Genomic DNA, 21,761 nt, shown 5'->3' on the forward strand with positions numbered 1-21,761 from the left:
AACTGAGATTGTCCCAGAGTTAGGCGACCTCCATTATCCCAGCCCCATTCCATTCCTTCCTCCCCCATTTTTGCAAAGTTCTGAGTTGAATCAACTTGTATTGATTCATAAATGCTTATGACTCCTGGGTGCCTCTTCCAATCTACTGGGGTCTCCTTAAAGAGCCCTGGTGGTACAGGGTTTAAAGTGCTTGGCTGCTAACCAAAAGGTCAGTCGTTCAAACCCACCAGATGCTCCGCAGGAGAAAGATGTGACAGTCTGCTTCTGTCAAGATTTACAGCTTTGGAAACCCTATGGGGAAGCTCTACCCTATCCTACAGAGCTGCTATGAGTCGGAATTGACTGGAGAGGAATTTTGGTTTTTTTTAGGTCTCCGTGGCTAGTAGCAAATGATAGATTATTTCATTTTTAATGACATTGGTACATATATAGAACTATGTGAAAATTCTTTTTTTTTTATAATATTTTATTGTATTTTTGGTGAAACTATACACAGCAAAACATGTACCCATTCAACAATTTCACCACATAACGTTCAGTGACATTGGTTACCTACTTCAGTTTATATCAACATTCTCATTATTTCTGTTCTAGTTGTTCCACTCCCATTAATTTAGTCTCATTGCACCCACAAACTTCTCATCTGTGCTTTAGAGTAAATGTTGTCCATTTGATATTATATGGATAATATTTAAAACAGCACAGTTCCCAAAGGTGAAAATCTTTACTTTTTCAACTAACCTGCTATTTAGTTAAAAGATGATTTCAGGGAATAGTTTCTGTTCAAGGTTTAAAGAGTCTTGGGAATTCTTCCAGTCTCAATAAATCCAGTAAGTCTGGATTCTTTGAGAATTTGAAGTTCTGTTCCACATTTTCTCCTCTTTTTATCAGAATCTATCTATTGTGACCCTGAACAGAACATTTGGAAGTGGAAGCAAGACACCATCTAGTTCTTCTGTTCTCAAGGTAGAGAAAGCTGTGGCTCACAGAGACAATTAGTCCTTATTCTTGTTCTTTCTCTGACTCTTGGATTTTCTTTATTCTCTTTTGCTCCAGACAAATAGATACCAATAGTTGTACCTTAGATGGCTGCTTGCAAGCTTTTAGGACCCAGATGTTACTCATTGCACTAGGATATAGAACATGCACTTTATGAACTATGTTATCCAATTGGCTGAATTGATCCACAAGACTATGGCTCTGAGTTTTCAAACCAAGAAAACCAGTCATGTGAGGTGAGTGGTTATGCTTAAGAAGTACCTGCATCTGAATCTCCTATTTATTATAGCTATATTATTTTTTTAGAAATTCTTTTTTTTAAATAATTTTTATTGTGCTTTAAGTGAAAGTTTACAAATCAAGTCAGTCTCTCACACAAAAACCCGTATACACCTTGCTACACACTCCCAATTATTCTCCCCCTAATGAGACAGCCTGCTCTCTCCCTCCACTCTCTTTTTGTGTCCTTTTCGCCAGCTTCTAACCCCCTCCACCCTCTCATCTCCCCTCCAGGCAGGAGATGCCAACATAGTCTCAAGTGTCCACCTGATCCAAGAAGCTCACTCCTCACCAGCATCCCTCTCCAACCCATTGTCCAGTCCAATCCGTGTCTGAAGAGTTGGCTTCAGGAATGGTTCCTGTCCTGGGCCAACAGAAGGTCTGGGGCCATGACCACCGGGGTCCTTCCAGTCTTAGTCAGACCATTAAGTCTAGTCTTATGAGAATTTGGGGTCTGCATCCCAATGCTCTCCTGCTCCCTCAGGGGTTCTCTGTTGTGTTCCCTGTCACGGCCGTCATTCGTTGTAGCAGGGCACCATTTAGTTCTTCTGGTCTCAGGATGATGTAGTCACTGGTTCATGTGACCCTTTCTGTCTCTTGGGCTTGTAATCACCTTGTGTCCTTGGTGTTCTTCTTTCTCCTTTGATTCAGGTGGGTTGAGACCAATTGAAGCATCTTAGATGGCTGCTTGCTAGTGTTTAAGACACCAGACACCACTATTCAAAGTGCGATGCAGAATGTTTAGTTAATAGATTTTATTATGCCGATTGACTCAGATGTCCCCTGAAACCATGGTCCCCAGACCCCTGCCCCTGCTACACTGGCCTTCAAATCATTCAGTTTATTCAGGAAACTTCTTTGCTTTTGGTTTAGTCCAATTGTGCTGACCTCCCCTGTATTGTGTGCTCTTTCTCTTCACCTAAAGTAGTTCTTATCTACTATCTAATTAGTGAATGCCCCTCTCCCACACCCCTCCCTCCCCCCTCTCTTAACCACAAAAGAATGTTTTCTTCTCAGTTTAAACTATTTCTCAAGTTCTTATCATAGTGGTCTTATACAATATTTGTCCTTTTGCAACTGACTAATTTCACTTAGCATAATGCCTTCCAGGTTCCTCCATGTTACGAAATGTTTCACAGATTCCTCACTGTTCTTTATCAATGCATAGTATTCCATCGTGTGAATATACCATAATTTATTTATCCATTCATCCATTGATGGGCACCTTGGTTGCTTCCATCTTTTTGCTATTGTAAGCAGTGCTACAATAAACATGGGTGTGCATATATCTGTTCTTGTAAAGGCTCTTATTTCTCTAGGATATATTCCAAGGAGTGGGATTGCTGGATCGTATGGTAGTTCTATTTCTACCTTTTTAAGGAAGAGTCAAATCGATTTCCAAAGTGGTTGTACCATTTTACATTCCCACCAGCAGTGTGTAAGTGTTCCAATCTGTCCACAGCCTCTCCAACATTTATTATTTTGTGTTTTTTGAATTAATGCCAGCCTTGTTGGAGTGAGATGAAATCTCATCGTAGTTTTGATCTGCATTCCTCTAATGGCTAATGATCGTGAACATTTCCTCATATATCTGTTAGCTACCTGAATGTCTTCTTTAGTGAAGTATCTATTCATATCTTTTGCTCATTTTTTAATTGGGTTATTTGTCTTTTTGCAGTTGAGTTTTTGCAGTATTATGTAGATTTTAGAGATCAGACGCTGATCAGAAATGTCATAGCTGAAAACTTTTCCGCAGTCTGTAGGTAGTCTTTTTACTCTTTTGGTGAAGTCTTTGGATGAACATAGATGTTTGATTTTTAGGAGCTCCCAGTTATCTAGTTTTTCTTGTACGTTCTTTATAATGTTTTCTATGCTGTTTATGCCACGTATTAGGGCTCCTAACATTGTCCCTATTTTTTCTTCCATGATCTTTATCGTTTTAGATTTTATATTTAGGTCTTTGATCCATTTTGAGTTAGTTTTTGTGCATGGAGTGAGGTATGGGTCTTGTTTCATTTTTTTGCAGGTGGATATCCAGTTATGCCAGCACCATTTGTTAAAAAGACTGTCCTTTCCCCATTTAACTGTTTTGGGGCCTTTGTCAAATATCAGCTGCTCATATGTGGATGGATTTATGTCTGGATTCTCAATTCTGTTCCATTGGTCCATGTATCTGTTGTTGTACCAGTACCAGGCTGTTTTGACTACTGTGGCAGTATAATAGGTTCTAAACTCAGGTTAAGTAAGGTCTCCTACTTTGTTCTTCTTTTTCAGTAACGCCTTATTTATCCGGGGCCTCTTTCCCTTCCATATGAAATTGGTGATTTGTTTTTCCATCTCATTAAAGAACGTCCTTGGGATTTGGATCAGAATTGCATTAAATGTATAGATGGCTTTTGGTAGAATAGACATTTCCATAATGTTAAGTCTTCCTATCCATGAGCAAGGTATGTTCTTCCACTTATGTAAGTCTCTTTTGGTTTCTTGCAGAAGTGTACTGTAGTTTTCTTTGTATAAGTCTTTTACATCTCTGGTAAGATTTATTTCTAAGGATTTTATCTTCTTGGAGGCTACTGAAAATGGTATTGATTTGGTGATTTCCTCTTCGATGTTCTTTTTGTTGGTGTAGAGGAATCCAACTGATTTTTGTATGTTTATCTTGTATCTCGATACTCTGCTAAACTCTTCTATTAGTTTCAGTAGTTTTCTGGAGGATTCCTTAGGGTTTTCTGTGTATAAGATCATGTCATCTGCAAATAGAGATACTTTTACTTCTTCCTTGCCAATCTGGATGCCCTGTGTTTCTTTATCTAGCCTAATTGCTCTGGCTAGGACTTCCAGCACAATGTTGAATTAGAGTGGTGAAAAAGGGCATCCTTGTCTGGTTACCGATCTCAGTGGGAATGTTTTCAGGCTCTCTCCATTTAGGGTGATGTTGGTTGTTGGCTTTGTATAAATGCCCTTTATTATGTTGAGGAATTTCCTTTCTATTCCTATTTTGTTGAGAGTTTTTATCATGAATGAGTGTTGAACTTTGTCAAATGCCTTTTCTGCATCAATTGATAAAATCGTGTGATTCATTGTCTTTTGTTTTATTTATGTGGTGGATTACATTAATTGTTTTTCTAATGTTGAACCATCCCTGCATACCTGGTATGAATCCCACTTGGTCATGGTGAATTATTTTTGGGATATGTTGTTGAATTCTATTGGCTATAATTTTGTTGAGGATTTTTACATCTACATTCATGAGGGATATAGGTCTGTAATTTTCTTTTTTTGTGGTGTCTTTACCTGGTTTTTGTATCAAGGATATGGTGGCTTCTTAGAATGAGTTTGGTAGTATTCCATCCTTTTCTATGCTCTGAAATATCTTTAGTAGTAGTGGTGTTAACTCTTCTCTGAAAGTTTGGTAGAACTCTGCAGTGAAGCCATCTGGACCAGAGCTTTTTTTTGTTGGGAGTTTTTTGATTACCTTTTCAATCTCTTCTATTGTTATGGGTCTATTTAGTTGTTCTACCTCTGTTTGTGTTAGTTTAGGTAGGTAGTGTGTTTCTAGGAATTCATCCATTTCTTCTAGGTTTTCAAATTTGTTTGAGTATAGTTTTTCATAGTAATCTGATATGATTCTTTTAATTTCAGTTGGGTCTGTTGTAATATCGCCCATCTCATTTCTTATTCAGATTATTTGCTTCCTCTCCTGTTTTTCTTTTGTCAGCTTGGCCAATGGTTTATCAATTTTGTTGAGTTTTTCAAAAAACCAGCTTTTGGTCTTGTTAATTCTTTCAATCATTTTTCTGTTTTCTGTTTCTTTTAGTTCAGCTCTAATTTTTATTATTTGTTTTCTTCTGGTGCCTGTGGGTTTCTTTTGTTGCTCTCTTTCTATTTGTTCAAGTTGTAGGGATAGTTCTTTGATTTTGGCCCTTTCTTCTTTTTGGATGTGTGCATTTATTGATTAAAATTGGCCTCTGAGCACCAGTTTTGCTGTGTCCCAAAGGTTCTGATAGGAAGTGTTTACATTCTTATTGGATTCTATGAATTTCTTTATTCCATCCTTAATGTCTTCTATAATCCAGTCTTTTTTGAGCAGGGTATTGTTCAGTTTCCAAGTGTTTGATTTCTTTCCCCTGCTTTTCCTATTACTGATTTCCACTTTTATGGCCTTATGGTCAGAGAAGATGCTTTGTAATATTTCAGTGTTTTGGATTCTGCTAAGGCTTGCTTTATGACCTAATATGTGGTGTATTCTAGAGAATGTTCCATGTGCACTAGAAAAGAAAGTATACTTGATTGGTGTTGGGTGGAGTGCTCTGTATATATCTAAGAGGTCAAGTTGGTTGATTGTGGCATTTAGGTCTTCTGTGTCTTTATTGAGCTTCTTTCTGGATGTCTTGTCCTTCACCGAAAATGGTGTGTTGAAGTCTCCTACTATTGTTGTGGAGCTGTCTATCTCACTTTTCAGTGCTGATAGAGTTTGTTTTACGTATCTTGCAGCCCTGTCATTGGGTGCATAAATATTTAATATGGTTATATCTTCTTGGTGTATTGTCCCTTTAATCATTATATAGTGTCCTTCCTTATCCTTTCTGATGGATTTAACTTTAAAGTCTATTTTGTCAGAAATTAATATTGTCACTCCTGCTCTTTTTTGATTGTTGTTTGCTTGATGTATTTGTTTCCATCCTTTGAGTTTTAGTTTGTTTGCGTCTCTAAGTCTAAGGTGTGTCTCTCGTAGGCAACATATAGACGGATCTTATTTTTTAATCCATTCTGCCGCTCTCTGTCTCTTTATTGGTGCATTTAGTCCATTTACATACATTCAGGGTAATTATGGATAGGTATGAATTTAGTGCTATCATTTTCATGTCTTTTTTTGTGTGTTGACAGCTTCTTTTTCCCACTTGATTTTATGTGCTGAGTAGGTTTTCTTTATGTATTGTCCTTTCCTCATATTTGTCATTGTGGGTTTTGTTTCTGCTGAGTCTGTATTTTTCCCTTGTATTTTATTTTGATGAGTAGGATAGTTTGTCTCCTTTGTGGTTACCTTATTATTTACCCTTATTTTTCTAAATTTATAACTAACTTTTATTTCTTTGTATCACCGTATCTTCCTCTGCATATGGAAGGTGTATGATTACATTTCTCAGTCCCTCTTTATTATTTTAATATTGTCTTCTTTTATATGATAACATCGCCATTACCCTGTGTTGGGCTTTTTTTTTTTTTTTTTTCAATCTTGCTTTGTTTTTTGTGTTTTTTTTTGGATTTCCCTTTCTGGGTTGACTTCTGGTTGCTCTGCCCAGTGTTCTAGTCTTGGGTCGATAACTGATATTATTGATTTCCTAACCAAAGAACTCCCTTTAGTATTTCTTGTAGTTTTGGTTTGGTTTTTATGAACTCCCTAAACTTGTGTTTATCTGGAAATGTCTTAATTTCACCTTCATATTTAAGAGACAGTTTTGATGGATATATGATTCTTGGCAGGCAATTTTTTTCCTTCAATTTTTAAAATATGTCATCCCATTGCCTTCTTGCCTGCATGGTTTCTGCCGAGTAGTCCAAGTTTATTCTTATTGGCTGTCCCTTTTAGGTGACTTTTCTTTTATCCCTCGCTGCTCTTATAATTGTCTCCTTATCTTTGGTTTTGGCAAGCTTGATTAAATATGTCTCGGTGACTTTCTTTTAACAGCTACCTTATGTGGAGTTCGACGAGCATCTTGGATAGACATCTTCTCATCTTTCACAATATCAGGGAAGTTTTCTGCCAAGAAATCCTCCACAATTTTCTCTGTATTTTCTGTTATCCCTCCCTGTTCTGGTACTCCAATCACTTGTAAGTTATTTCTCTTGATAGAGTCCCACATGATTCTTAAGGTTTCTTCATTTTTTAAAATTCTTTTATCTGATTTTTCTTCAAATATATTAATGCCAAGTGATTTATCTTTGAGTTCAGAAATTCTAGCTCCTACTTGCTCAATTCTGCTCCTGTGACTTTCTATTGAGTTATCTAATTCTGTAATTTTATTGTTAATCTTCTGAATTTCTGATTGCTGTCTGTCTATGGATTTTTCCAGCTTATTAAACTTTTCATTATGTTCCTGAATAATCTTTCTGAGTTCTTCAGTTGCTTTATCTGTGTGTTCCTTGGCTTGTTCTGCATATTGCTTCATTTCCTTCCTGATGTCTTGAAGGGTTCTGTATATTAAACTTTTGTATTCTGCATCTGGTAATTCCAGGAATGCACTTTCATCTAGAAGATCCCTGGATTCTTTGTTTTGTGAGCCTGTTGAGGTGATCACGGCCTGTTTCTTTATGTGACTTGATATTAACTGTTGTCTCTGAGCCATCTATAAGTTATTGTATTAGTTTATGCTTGCTTACTGTGTCATAGCTGCTTGCTTTGTTTTGTTTTGGTATACCCCTATGGGTTGCCTGAGTGAACTAGCTTGGTTATTTTCGCCTTTGGAGATCTGATGTCCTGTCCCCAGCTGGCTAGAGCTGTTATCAGGTATATCAGTCTAGGAGTCCATTCAGTTTTCTTGTATGAATTCAGCTCAGGTTTCCAGGTAGCTGACCTCAAGTGTGTGGTACAGGCTCTGTCCTACAGTCTTAGAGGGGCAGGGGTGATTGGCTTATATACCCATATCTGATTGCAGCAGGGGGTCACGCTCTGAACAAGGCAGGGGGCTGAGAACCGACCCCCAAGTGTCTGTGAGGAAAACGCGTCTCTGTTCCCTAGAGCATACAGGTGGGTGGGCTCTGCAGAGGGACCATGGGCACCCAAAGATTTTGTTGTAAGGACTGAGAGGTACCAGTTATCCCTGGGCACCTGTCACAGGTGGCTGGGTGACCCAAGTGGAGCCACCAGTCCTTAGGTCCCTGTTGTGGGTAGGTGAGGACCTTGTTTAGTAGGCAAAGCAATGTCAAACGTCAAACATCCACCTCTCCACCGCACAGCTGAAATGGCTGGAGTTTGCCAATAAGGGCCTATTCTCCCCAGATAGGCCCACACAGGTCCATGCAGAAGGGAAAGGTGCTCAAGGTCCACACATGATTTATGCCTGGACGGGAGCCGCTTCTGTCCTGAGCTCCCCCAGTTAATGGAGCTAGCAAATTATCTTTTCCCCCCAGGTGGAAATTTTTTCCTTCCCTAAGGCCAGGAGGACAGCTCCAGGTGCTCACCAGGGGCTATCTCAGGCCTAGGGATTCAGCCGCTGAAGCTGGCTTGGGGTTGGGGGTGGGGCGCTGTAAAATATACACAAGTACTTAGTTTTTGCTGAGAGCACCCTTCTGCTCAGGTTCCGGAGGTGTGAGTGGGCTGTGTGGCTGGCTGCTTCTCCCTGAGGAAACTGCAGCCGAATGCTAGGACCAGCCTGCCGCCGCGCTCCAAGAATGGTGCCTGAGGGCTCCCCGCGATTCAGGTCCAGTAACTACTCTCCATTTCTGAATGGTCTCTTCCTTCCCCTGCCCCTCAGTTCGTTGTCTAAGGCTGCCTTTGATGCTCAGGGCTCCCAGCTTGTCACAAATATACTCGTTTCACTTGTTTTTTCGGGTTTTTGTTGTAAAGAGGTCTTGACGGAAGTATCTGTCTATTCTGCCATCTTGGCTCCGCCTCCTAGAAATTCTTTTTAGTGTTAAATCCCCATCCATGTGATGTTGTGGAATCTTTTTTTTCTTTTTTTCTAAGCAGGTGCTCTGGCTGAAGTGAAGGTGAGAGATGATTTCTACTCACTCAGTCTTCAGCACCTCAAGACGTTTCTTCAGAATCCAATTTTTAAATCACTGATATATTGGAAAGAGTACAGGTTTTGGAGTCAGAGCTATCTGAGCTCAAATTCCAGATCTGGTATTTACTTCTTATATGATCTCAGGCAAGGTTCTTGGACTCCATAGGCTTCAGTTTCCTTAATATCTACTTCTCATGGTTCATTGAGGATTAATGAGATAACAAACTGAAAGTGCCTGGTGCATAGTAGGCACTCAACAACTTTTAGTTCTTTTTCACTTTCTTTAATTTTCAGCTCACAAAAACAGGATCATAAACAATAGGAGACTGATCAATTATGTGTGAGTATGAAACCCTAAAAGTTGAGTTGTGTCAAAAAATACATTCTTTTGAAAATGTTGATAGCTACTTATAAAATATTAGGGAATAAAACAAAACAATGACTTGATATTTTCCTCATTCCTGGGGCAGATGCTAGATGCAGATTCATTCAGCATTTATTATGTGCAACCAGGGGCAGATTAACTAGTAAGCACGGTATGCACTGGCTTACAGTAAGCAAGGTACACACAGGCTTAATTGTGCTTACTTACTAACCTGCGGTGCACAATTTCACCTGTTTCTTGTGAAATTGTGCACCACAGGTTAGTAAGTAAGCACAATTAAGCCCGTGTGTACAGGTGAAATTTTGCACTACAGGTTAGTAAGTAAGCACAGTTCAGCCCATGTGTACCTCGTTTGGAAACCCTGGCGGCATAGTGGTTAAGTGCTACAGCTGCTAATTAAAGGGTTGGCAGTTTGAATCCACCAGGAGCTCCTTGGAAACTCTATGGGGCAGTTCCACTCTGTCCTATAGTGTCACTATGATTCGGAATCGACTGGAAGGCACTGGGTTTGGTTTGGTTTCTTTTGGTACCTCGTTTACCGGGTAATCCGTCTCTGTGTGCAACATGTCCATGTCTCTTGCTTTACCACCTCTTACTATTAGTTATTTACGATTACCACCTCTGATCTTTTTTAAGTTGTGATTAGATGGCACACTATACAGAGACAGAAATTAAAAAAAAAAAATCAAACCTTTTGCGTCGAGTCAATTCTGACTTTTAGTGACTGTTTATGACAGAGTAGAACTGCCCCATAGGACTTCCAAGGAGTGGCTGGTGAATTCAAACTGCTGACCTTTGGGTTAGCAGCCAAGCTGTTAACCACTGCGCCACCAGGGCTCCGAGTAGTGTTAAAAGTAAATATAATTTATGTAATGTTAATCTGATACACATTAAAGGACATGAATATTGTTACTATAGTACATGTGAAAAAGAGAAAGACCCTCAACAACATGGGTTGACACAGTGGCTGCAACAATGGGCTCAAATAAAATAGCAATGATTTTGAGGATGGTGTAGGACGGGGCAACGTTTTGTTCAGCTTACACACAGGGTGACAATGAGTCAGTTCTTAACAACAAAAAGTATATGATAAGCAATGCACTATAATTAGTGTTCCTTTACACTTGATTTAATTATATTATAGCTTCCTCTTTTTTGTTAGTTCCCCAGTAACTATATTCAACATCAGTGTTTATAATTTTTGCTGGCAACACATATAGTTTGATATTTATTGAGATAAAAGTGCCAGATGCAATTTTTCAATATGTAGAATTCCCTGTGAACTCCCTCTCTATCCCAACCAATCCATGGCCCAGGGCTGAGGGGCCTTTCTTCTTCCCTTTCTTTCTTTTGTCCCTTTTCTCACTGGGTCAAAGGACAGAGAACTTGGAGTTAGACAATGTTGGTTCAATCTCAGTTTTGCCACTTACTACTTTTCTGGTATCGGGTTTCCCCTTTTTTGAAGTGGGTTAAAAACAAACAAACCAAACCCCAAATTTATAGAATTTAAACAGGGTTGGTATGTTGAAAAAATAAGGAAAAATGCCAAACACAGAACCTGACACACACACACACACACAAAGGTATTCAATAACCAAACCTACCCTGCCCACATTACTTAAAGGCCTAAGGCAGTAGAAGGTTACACTGAAAAGATGTGGGATAAGGGTAGGCATGGGGGACACCTGGAGATGTCTAGAGGAAAGCAAGCTCATCCACTGAAGGAATGAGGAAAGTATGCATCAGAAAGACTAGATTTTGAAGTAAGTGAGAGGCAGAGGGAAGGACAGAAAGAGTTGATTATGGTACAAAAATTTAGACTTTGAAGAGACATTAATGGTAATTTGCTCTAAAATATGTAAGCTTTTAAAAACATCTCTGAGAAGGGATTTTTCTGGCTCTGTTTGATATTTCTAGGAACAAAGAACTCGCTCTTATAATCTACTAGTACAGTTCCACTGTGGTGGTGGTGTTAGTTGCTGTCCAGTTGATTCCAACTCATGGTGACCCCATGTGTGTAGAGTAGAACTGCCTCATAGGGCTTTCAAGACTGTGACCATTCAGAAGGAGACTGCCAGGTCTGTCTTCTGAGGTGCCTCTGGGTGCGCTCCAGCTATCAATCTTTTGGCTAGTAGTTGAGTGCTTAACCATTTCTGCCACTCAGGGACTCCAGTTCCATTGTACTAGAGATCTAAATGATTAAGGCTCTTTTGACATGGGTCTGAAATCTGCTCCCCCTTTCTGTCTACTTACCGGCCATTATTCTGTCTTCTCAGACCCAGAAATAGTCAAATTCCGCTTTCATTTCACATGTAGGGGAGGAACTCCAGTAAAAACTCTGGCTTAAGCTCTTTAAAGCCTATTCTTAGATCCACTTTTAGCCTAACAGGCTGTATTCAATCATTCTCAGTGGTCTTCAGCTATTCTTGTGGGCTCTGAATTGGGTTGGGTTGGAGTAGGAAGCCTTCAGTATGGATTGCACTTCAACATAAAGAAAACAAAAATCCTCACAACTGGACCAATGAGCAACATCAGGATAAATGGAGAAAAGACTGAAGTTGTCAAGGATTTCATTCTACTTGGATCCGCAATCAACAGCCATGGAAGCAGCAGTCAGGAAATCAAAAGATGCATTGCATTGGCTAAATCTGCTGCAAAGGACCTCTTTAAAGTGATGAAAAGCAAAGATGTCACCTTGAAGACTAACCCAAGCCATGGTATCTTCAATTGCATCATATGCATGTGAAAGCTGGGCAATGATTAGGGAAGGCCAAAGAAGAATTGACACCTTTGAATTGTGATGCTGGCAAAGAATATTGAACGTACCGTGGACTGCCAAAAGAATGAAAAAATCTGTCTTGGAAGAAGTGTGGCCAGAATGCTCCTTGGAAGCAAGGATGGCAAGACCGTGTCTTACATACTTTGGACATGTTGTTAGGAAGAATCAGTCCCTAGAGAGGGACATCATGCCTGGCAAAGTACAGGGTCAGCTGAAAAGAGGAAGACCCTCAACGAGGTGGACTAACACAGTGGCTGCAACAATGAGCTCAAGCATAACAACAATTGTAAGGATGGCGCAGAACCGGGCAGTGTTAAGTTCTGTTGCCCGTACGGTTGCTGAGTCGGAACCAACTTGACTGTACCTAACAACAACAAATAACAACAGGGAGTGCTGGGAGCTCTGGTGACACAGTGGTAAAGAGCTTGGCTGCTAATCAAAAGGTCGGCAATTCAACCTACCAGCCACTCTTTGGAAACCCTGTGGGGAAGTTCTACTCTGGCCTATAAGGTTGCTATGAGTCTAAACCAACTGGATGGCACATAACAACAACAACAACAGGGAGAGCTACAGGCAGAGAAACCAGTGTGGCAAGATTATCTTATTTCAATAGTGCAGATAAGAAGTGATCTGGGTCACAAAAGAAGTGAAAGCAAGAGGCTATGAAGGAAGAACTAACAAAGGTTCCCAGAGGAAAAGAGTCAAAGATGGTCATGAGTTTATGAGAGAGTCTTGGAGAACACTTCTGTAGGCTAGTAGACTGGAGTACAGGTTTGTCAAGGGAGGTGAAGGATTCTGTTTGAGGTATCAAAGGTATAGAGAATATCAAGGGAGGAATATATTCCAGGTAGTTGGAGATACAAGAAGGAGGTACAAGAGAAAGACAGGAAATGTTGACCTGGGGGTCTTCTTCTATTTACAAGTAATGGATGGAACCATGCCTATAGATGAACTCTCTAAGAGAATAAGAGAAATCAGCAGGGATGTCAGAGGTCCTTTAAAATTCTTCTCAAAAATGGCCCTGGGCATTGCCTCTACATTTGGCCCAGCTAAGCATTCCTTCCTCACCCAACTTGGCCATCACAGTGTTTTTTAGTAACCTCACTCTGAGCCCAATTCACATTCAAGTGTCAAAGGAATTCTCATATTATACTGAAGTAGTTCAGTAACTGTCCTTTGCAACCTTAAACCCACATTTACATTGTACTATGGTTTTTTTTTTTTATGGAAGTATGGCCAGTGGTTAAGCATCTCACTGCTAACCAAAAGATTGGCAGTTCGAATTCACCAGCTGCTCCTTGGGAACCCTGTGGGGGGCAGTTCTACTCTGTCCTATAGAGTTGCTTTGAGTAGGAATCGACTTGACAGCACATGGGTTTGGATTTTTTTGGGTTATGTAAATACAAACTCTGGTCTCCTAGAATTAGTATCACTTTAAAGAGGGGATAATTTAACAATAAAAATAAAAATCGGGGGAAACCCCATAGTGTACCATTCTGATAAAGACCTGAACCTTTGTTCTTGGGTGCCCTTGGACGAAACAATTAGCTTGCTGCCCTTACCCTTTGTATATGTGGGGCTTTAAAGAAATCTTTCAATTTAGATAATCTGTGTTTGTTTGAAAAATCCCTGACTGCTGCAGAGCTTCGGTCCTCTGTTAGTAGTTGCCTATGGTAAAGGACTCGGTATATCATTTAGGTTTAGACTTGAAGGAGGTAGAGCAGCCTGTGGTGACCATTTTGTAAGTATAAATTGCTAAAAAACGACGACAGCAATGGTGATTTCTAACAAAGACTGGATAAAGGGAAGTAGGGCTGGATCTCAACCGACTGTCCAGTGACCTGGGGGCAACTCTCTCTGCTTTTCTCTTTCTCACCGTGAAGATAAAGATGATTCTTAGCTACCCACAAGAACTAATTAATTCAGTATGGCTACAAAGGATTCAGAAGACCAAATAAATCAGAGAGGAAAGGAAGAATTGAGGGAAGGAAAGAAAGACAGGAGGGAGGAAGGAATTTCATCAATCAGCTGAAGGTACCCTGACACCGTCCTCATAAACACTGGAAGAATGGGTCTACACTTTGACACTTTCAGGTAAACCATGGGATCTCCTGCAAGCTCTCTTGAAATTTCAGCGTCTCTTAGATTCACACCACTAGTAGCTGAGCTGTTCAACCAGAAGCTGAGGCCAAGAAAGTTAGTGCAAAAATAAACTTTCTGGGAACTATTAGAAATGCAATAGGATCGAAACATTTGTGCATGGACAAGTAGTCTGTTTGGCTTGATACTAGCAACCATCATTCCTTCCCTCCACTGGCCTCTAGACTAGAGGTCATGACAAGCATACATCTGGGGAGGTGGCAAAGATGGCAGAGGTAAATGGAACCACTTACCAATTCGTTCATCAACTTCCTTGCCCTCCTCAGTTTTGAATTTTATTTTCAGTATAATACCCTTCACCTGAATTTATTTTAATTTTTGCCCTTTATTTTTATTAATAAATCTCATTGTAGAAAAATCAGAAAATGTACATAAACTAAATTAAAATATCAAAATAAAAAATCGACTGTAAGTCCAACACCTAGAGAGGCCCACTGCAACACACCCTTCTAGAGTTTTTCAGAGTAAATACACAGAAAACTTATTCCAGATCATATTCTCCTATAAAAAAATTTTTTTTTTTTTTATGATTTTAAAATTGACCCAGCTGAGATTCCCAAGACACAGGGATACTGACAGAAACATTAGAGACCCCTTGTCAAATCGTTTCACTCTTAATGTTAATTCAATTCTGGCCATTTTGGGCTCCTCTGCCAGGGGCAAGTCTTACCTCCTTTCTGTCTCAGCCAGCCAGTTTTACGTCTCACCTGATAGTTTCAGTCTTCAGGATTGTACTACAATTAGCCGCTTATGCCCATTAGCCTCTTAAAACATTTAATGAGTAGAGTTGGTTGGCTCCAGGGGCAGCTGGTTTTGTTTACGTGGCCCTTTACTTTAGAAGGAAAAACCTTTGCCCCTTATTATCTGACCCCTTCTTTTATTTCAGGTAATTGCATTAGTGCTGGCTTCCCAATGCTCAGGAATTTCCGGACCTATTTTGCATCCTGCTGCTTTCAAGGAGGAGGGGCACTCTGTCCAGAATTCTAACACCAAGCATGCCTGCTGACTAGGCAGGTAAATCCATAAAACTAGGGCCTTCCCCACTGAAGGAGGGAAAGTGTGGGCCATCATTAGAACAACCCTGTTGACCTATAAAACCTATTCTAACACCTTTAAGCTAAACATTGGAGACAGCTGACGAGTTTCTATAAAGATTTATAAATTGCATTTGCCCCTCCTCCAGAGGCCCTCACCCTGGGCTCCTGCTGAGACCCGTACTTCTTCACACTTGCCATCAGGCTTTCTCTCTGAAGGCCACATTATTTTTGATCTTCTTGCAATGGGTCATCCTCTCTATCCTGTGTTCAGAATGACTTTGGACAGGTAAAGCTTGGATAAAATGAACACTGTTACAAAGAAAGATTCTATAGAATACATGTTTCTTTGGCTTTCTTAAACTGGTTCCTATACATCCACACAGGAATCACTCAGCTGACTAAGGGATTATAGTCCAAGAATTCGAAAAAGTTTGTACCCTGGACAAATGTTAGCACTGACGGATGGTATAAATAAAGGCTAGGGTAGCAGGTAATTCCACAGCCACATAGTGGGGTACCCAAAAAAATACATTTAATGAAAGAATGAATGCTTGTATAATTTAACCCACAATGAGCCAAAAAGGTAACCCTGAGACTCAAGAGCTGTGCTTCATTGTTGTTAGTTACCATCAAGTCAGTTCCGATTCATGGTGACCTCATGTGTGCAGAGTAGAACTGCCGAGTAAGGCTTTCAATGCTGTAACCTTTTAGAAACAGATTGCCAGCCCTGTCTTCTGGAGCATCTCTGGGTGAGTTTGAACTGCCGACCTTTTGGCTAGTTGTTGAGTACTTAATTCAGGGACAGATTACCCAATAAGCAAAGTAGGCATGGGCTTACTTGTGCTTACTTACTAATCTGTAGAGCACAATTTCACCTGTTTTTCACATCAAAGTCGTGGTGAAACTCTTGTGAAATTGTGCACTACAGATCAGTAAGTAAACACAATTCAGCCTGTGTGTATCTTGCTTACTCTAAACCAGTGCATACCTTGTTTACTGGTTAATCCAGCTCTGGCTTAACTGTTTGTGCCACCCAGGGACTCCTAAGTGCTGTGCTTCCAAAAAACCAGACCCATTAACCCTATGGCACAGAGTAGAACTGCCCCATAGGGTTTCCAAGGCTGTAGTCCTTATGGAAGCATACTGCCACATCTTTCACCCGTAGAGGCTGGTGGGTTTAAACTGCCAACCTTTGGTTAGCAGCTAAGTAGTTAACCAATGCACCACCACGGTTCCTTAGTGCTATACTCAGGGGACCATTTTTCTTGGTCTTCTCTCTCCCTTAGCTCCTTGCATACTATGGATCCTGAATATTGAGCCCAGATCATTCTCTCCCACAAATCCAGGGGTATATGTGGAAAGAGTGCTAGGTCTTGGCAGATTCTCAAACAGTTGGACCCTGATCACAGCTCTGTGGGAAAGGAGGGAAAGGAAAAGAGTGGCAAAGAGAGCTGCAGCTCCAGCTATCAGAGTGGGCTCTGATGAGGGACCTCTAGAAATTTTTGGAGGAGGTGAAAATATAGTGACCATATGGGCAAGAGTGGGTCCATGAATTTTAGGATCTGAAACAAAAAATTGGGGGCCCTCTTAAAAAAAAGAAATCAACCTTACAAAACTCAAAATTTGGTACAGATTTATTTAGAATGAAAAAATAAATCACAACAAACTTCTAGAAACTTAGAGAATCAAGTCCCTTTCTTCTGAGATCTTTTGTATCGCACCTAGAGAAAATCTTATTTCAATATAATTCTTTTCATGACAACTACCACTTCCTTGTTTAAAAAGAAAAGCTGACTTTCACCATACATGGCCTTTGAAGGCAATATTTACTGTGTGTATACATGCATGCATGTGTGTATGTGTGTTAAGAGAGACAGAGGTAAAGATAAAAAAAGAGAGAGGAAAAAGGGAGATCCAGCCGCTTGCTAGATTTCAAGACCAGGGTAAATATAAGGTCATTCTGTTGGATCACCTTTCTTTAGAATGGGTACAAATATGGATCTCTTCCAGTCTGTTGGCTGGGAAGCTGACTTCCAAATTTCTTGGTAGAGACGAGTGAGCATCTCCAGCACTGCATCTGTTCATTGAAACATGTCAGTTGGTATTCCACCAATTCCTGGAGCCTTGCTTTTCACCATTACCTTCAGTGCAGATTGGACTTCTTCCTTCAGTGCCATCAGTTCTTGATCATATGCTACCTCTGGAAATGGTTGAACATTGACCAATTCTTTTTGGTACAGTGACTGTGTATTCCTTCCATCTTCTTTTGATGCTTCCTGTGTTGTTCAATATTTTCCCACATTGAATCCTTCAATTTGCAACTCGAGGCCTGAATTTTTTCTTCAATTCTTTCAGCTTGAGAAATGCTGAGCGTATTCTTCCCTTTTGGTTTTCTAATTCCAGGTTTTTGCACATTTCATTATAATACTTTACTTTGTCTTCTTGAGCCACCCTTTGAAATCTTCTGTTCAGCTCTTTTATTTCATTCCTTCTATTCACTTTAGCCACTCTGCATTCAAGAGCAAGTTTCAGAGTCTCTCCTGATATCCATTTTGGTCTCGTCTTTCTTTGCTGTCTTTTTAATGACCTTTTGCTTTCTTCATGTATGATGTCCTTGATGTCATTCCACAACTCGTTTGGTCTTTGATCGTTAGTGTTCAATGTGTCAAATCTATTCTTAAAGTGGTCTCTAAATTCAGGTGGATATACTCAAGGTCATATTTTGGCTCTCATGGACTTGCTGTAATTTTCTTCAGCTTCAACTTGAACTTGCATGTGAGCAATTGATGACCTGTGCTGCAGTCAGCCCCAGCCTTGTTCTGAGTTTCTCCATTGACTCTTTTCACAAATGTAGTCAATTTTATTCCTGTGTATTCCATCCAGCGAGGTCCATGTGTATAGTCACTGTCTTAGTCACCTAGTGCTGCCATAACAGAAATATCACAAGTGGATGGCTTTAACAAAGACAAATTTATTTCCTCACGGTAAAGTAGCTTGAAAGTCCAAATTCAAGGCATCATCTCCAGGGGAAGGCTTTCTGTCTCTGTCGGCTCTGGGAGAAGGTCCTTGTCAGGCGCAGGGACCCCAGGTCCAAAAGATGCATCCTGCTCCTAGTGCTGCTTTCTTGGTGATATGAGGTCCCCAACTCTCTATGTCCTTCTCTTTTATCTCTGAAGACATAAAAGGTGGTGCAGGCCACACCCCAGGGAAACTCCCTTTACATTGGATTAGGGAGGTGACCTGAGTAAGGGTGGTGTTACAATCCCACCCTAATCCTCTCAACATAAAATTATAATCACAAAATGGAGGACAAGCATACAATACTGGGAATCATGGCCTAACCAAGTTGATACACACATTTTTGGGCGGACATAATCCAATCCATGACAGTCGCCCTTTCTGTTGTTGAAAAAATGTATGTGCATTGAAGAAGTTGTTGGTCTTGTGAAATTCTATCATGCTATCTCCATTGTTTCTATCACCAAGGCCATATTTTCCAACTACCAATTCTTCTTTTTTGTTTCTAGCTTTCGCATTCCACTACCAGTAATTATCAATGCATCTTGATTGATCAATTTCAGACTGCAGAACTTGGTAAAAATCTTCAATTTCCTCATCTTTGGCATTAGCAGTCAGTGCATAAATTTGAATAATACTTTTATTAACTGGCCTTCTTTGTGTGTGTATGGATATTATACTATTACTGACAGCATTGTACTTCAGGATACATCTTTTTGACGACAAACGCGATGTCATTCTTCTTCAATTTGTGATTTCCAGCATAGTAGACCATACGCTTGTTGGATTAAAAAATGGCCAATACCAGTCCATCTCAGCTTATTAATGCCTTATGTAGTCCATTTCATTTTTGATGAATTCCAATTTTCCTAGATTCATATTTCTTACATTCCATGTTCCAATTACCAATGGATGATTGCAGCTCTTTCTTCTCCTTTTGAGTTGTGCCATATCAGCAAATGAAGGCCCCAAAAGCTTTGACTCCATCCACTTTATTAAGGTCAACTCTACTTTAAGGAGGTATCTCTTCCCCAGTCATATTTTGAGTGCTTTTTTTTTTTTTTTTTTTTGGTTCCCACCTGAGGAACTCATTTTCCAGCACTGTACCAGACAATGTCTTGCTGCTATTCATAAGGTTTTCACAGGCCAGTTTTTTTCAGAAATGGTCTGCCAGGTCCTTCTTCCTAATCTGTCTTAGTCTGGAAGGTCTGCTGAAATCTGTCCACCATGGGTGACCCTGCTTGTATTTGAAATACCGGTGGCATAGCTCCCAGCATCACAGCAACATGCAAGCTGCCACAGTACAACAAACTGACAGATATTGGTTCCTTAGCATGTTTTTATGCAAAAATTTTAAACGATGGAGCCATTATATTTTTACTTTCAATATGTTCACCTTTAGAGTTTTTATCACTGGCTGCTGTGGAAGATAAGGATATTACTCCTATTTCCTCTAAACATTGATAATCACGTCAGACAGTGTGATAATTTTTGCCTGATCCATCAAACATAATTTAGAAAACTTAAGAGAAGAAAATTCTATTGAACTTATCCATCTTTTACCTTTCTGGGATGGTTAACGTTATGTGTCAACCTGGCTAGGCTATAATTCTCAGTGGTTTGGCAGACACTATGTATCACCTCCCATTTTGTGATCTGATATGAGCAGCCAATCAGTTAGAAGAGGAGTTTCCTTGGAGGTGTGGCCTGAATTCACGATATAAATGAATGTTTTGGCAAAGCTCCCTCTCTTTCTGATCTTGCAATTTTCTTGTTGTCTGAGCCCAGCAGGGGCCTCTAGCCTGTTGCTTGACCTGCAGATTTTGGATTCACTAATACCCGCAACCCTGTGAGCCAGCAGAGGCCTCCAGCCTGTCTCCTGACCTGCAGGTTTTAGGTACATCAGCCCCTGCAACTACATGAGCCAAAGTGTGTCATCAGCCTGTTGCCTGACCCATGGATTTGGGACTTGCCAGCCCCAAAATTGCATGAAGCATTTCCTCACAATTATGTGAGCTATTTCCTTGAAGTAAATCTCTCTCTATATATCTACATATGTTTCACTGGTTTTGCTCCTCTACAGAATCCAGACTGAGACACCTTCCATTTTTTTTCTTCCAGCCTGATGTTCCAAGCTTCCTTCTTTTGCCATTTTCTTTCTATTTAGAAAACATACCTTAGCCGTTCTTTATGTAGGTCTTCTGTCAACAAATTTTCTTAGTTTTCCTTTATCTGAGAATGTCTTGGTTTCTTCTTCAGTCTTGAAGGATATTTTTGCTGGATTTTTTTTTTTTTTTTTATAGAACTATGGATTGACAGTTCTTTCCCTTCCTCACTTGAAAAACACTGTGCTTTTCCTTCTGACCTCCTTGTTTTCTAAGAAGAAATGTGCTGCCATTCAAATTGTTTTTCTTACAAAATGCCATTTCTTGCTCACTGCTTTCAATATCTTTGTCTTTAGTTTTCAGAAATTTGATATGAATTTATCTTTTTGGAGTTGGCTTAACTTCTGGAATTTGTAGGTTTATGTCTTTTGCCAAATTTGGGAAGTTTTCAGTCATTATTTCTTTGCATATTTGTTCAGCCCTGCCCTCTTCTCCTCTCATTCTGGGATTCTGATGACACAAATGTTAGATTTTTTTTTTTCAGTACCACAAGTTCCTAAGTTTCTTTTGAAAATGTCCCATAGTTCTTGGATGTTCTATTCTGTTTCATTTTATTTTATTTTTTCCTTTCCATTTCAGTTTGAAAGTTTCTACCTACCTATCTTCTAACTTACTGATTCTTCCCTTGGTCATGTCCAGTAGCCTACTGGTAATCCCATCAAAGGCATTTTTCATTATGTTACAGTGTTTTTGATTTCTAGCATTTTCTTATGAGTCTTTCTTAGAGTTTCCATCTTTCTGCTTACACTACCCATTTGTTCTTACATGTTGTCTATTTTTTCCATTAATTCCCTAACGTATTAATCATGGTTATTTTAAATTCCCTGTCCGATCATTCCAGCATCTTTGTCATATCTGAGTCTGGTTATGATGCTTGCTTTGTCTGCTCAGACTGTTTTTTCTTGCCTTTTGGCATGCCTTGTAACATTTTGTTGAAAGCCAACATGTTGTATCAAGTACTAGGAACTGAAGTGAACAGGCCTTTAGTATGAGGATTTACGTTAATCTGACTAGGAGTTGGGCTGTGTTTCATGTTTGCTGTAGCTGTAGGTATCAAGACTTCAAATTCCTCTTCTGTTACTTGTTTTTGTCTCCCATCTTGACTTTGGGCTTCCCTGAGTACTCTTTCTCAGAAAGAGTCTGCCTTGCGGCTCTTTCAGCTACAATTATTGTTATTATAGTGAAGCCCTATTGATGTGGTAGTCAGGTGTA

General features: G+C 39.9%; 1 protein-coding gene across 5 annotated transcripts in view; it reads right to left on the minus strand.

Moving 5' to 3' along the window:
* The window catches only part of HPSE2 (heparanase 2 (inactive)), a 702,461-nt gene that overhangs the window by 176,336 nt on the left and 504,364 nt on the right, over window positions 1-21,761 (minus strand). The window lies entirely within an intron of this gene.

This window comes from Elephas maximus, chromosome 16 (genome assembly GCF_024166365.1).
Source record: "Elephas maximus indicus isolate mEleMax1 chromosome 16, mEleMax1 primary haplotype, whole genome shotgun sequence".
Taxonomy (NCBI): Eukaryota; Metazoa; Chordata; class Mammalia; order Proboscidea; family Elephantidae; genus Elephas; species Elephas maximus.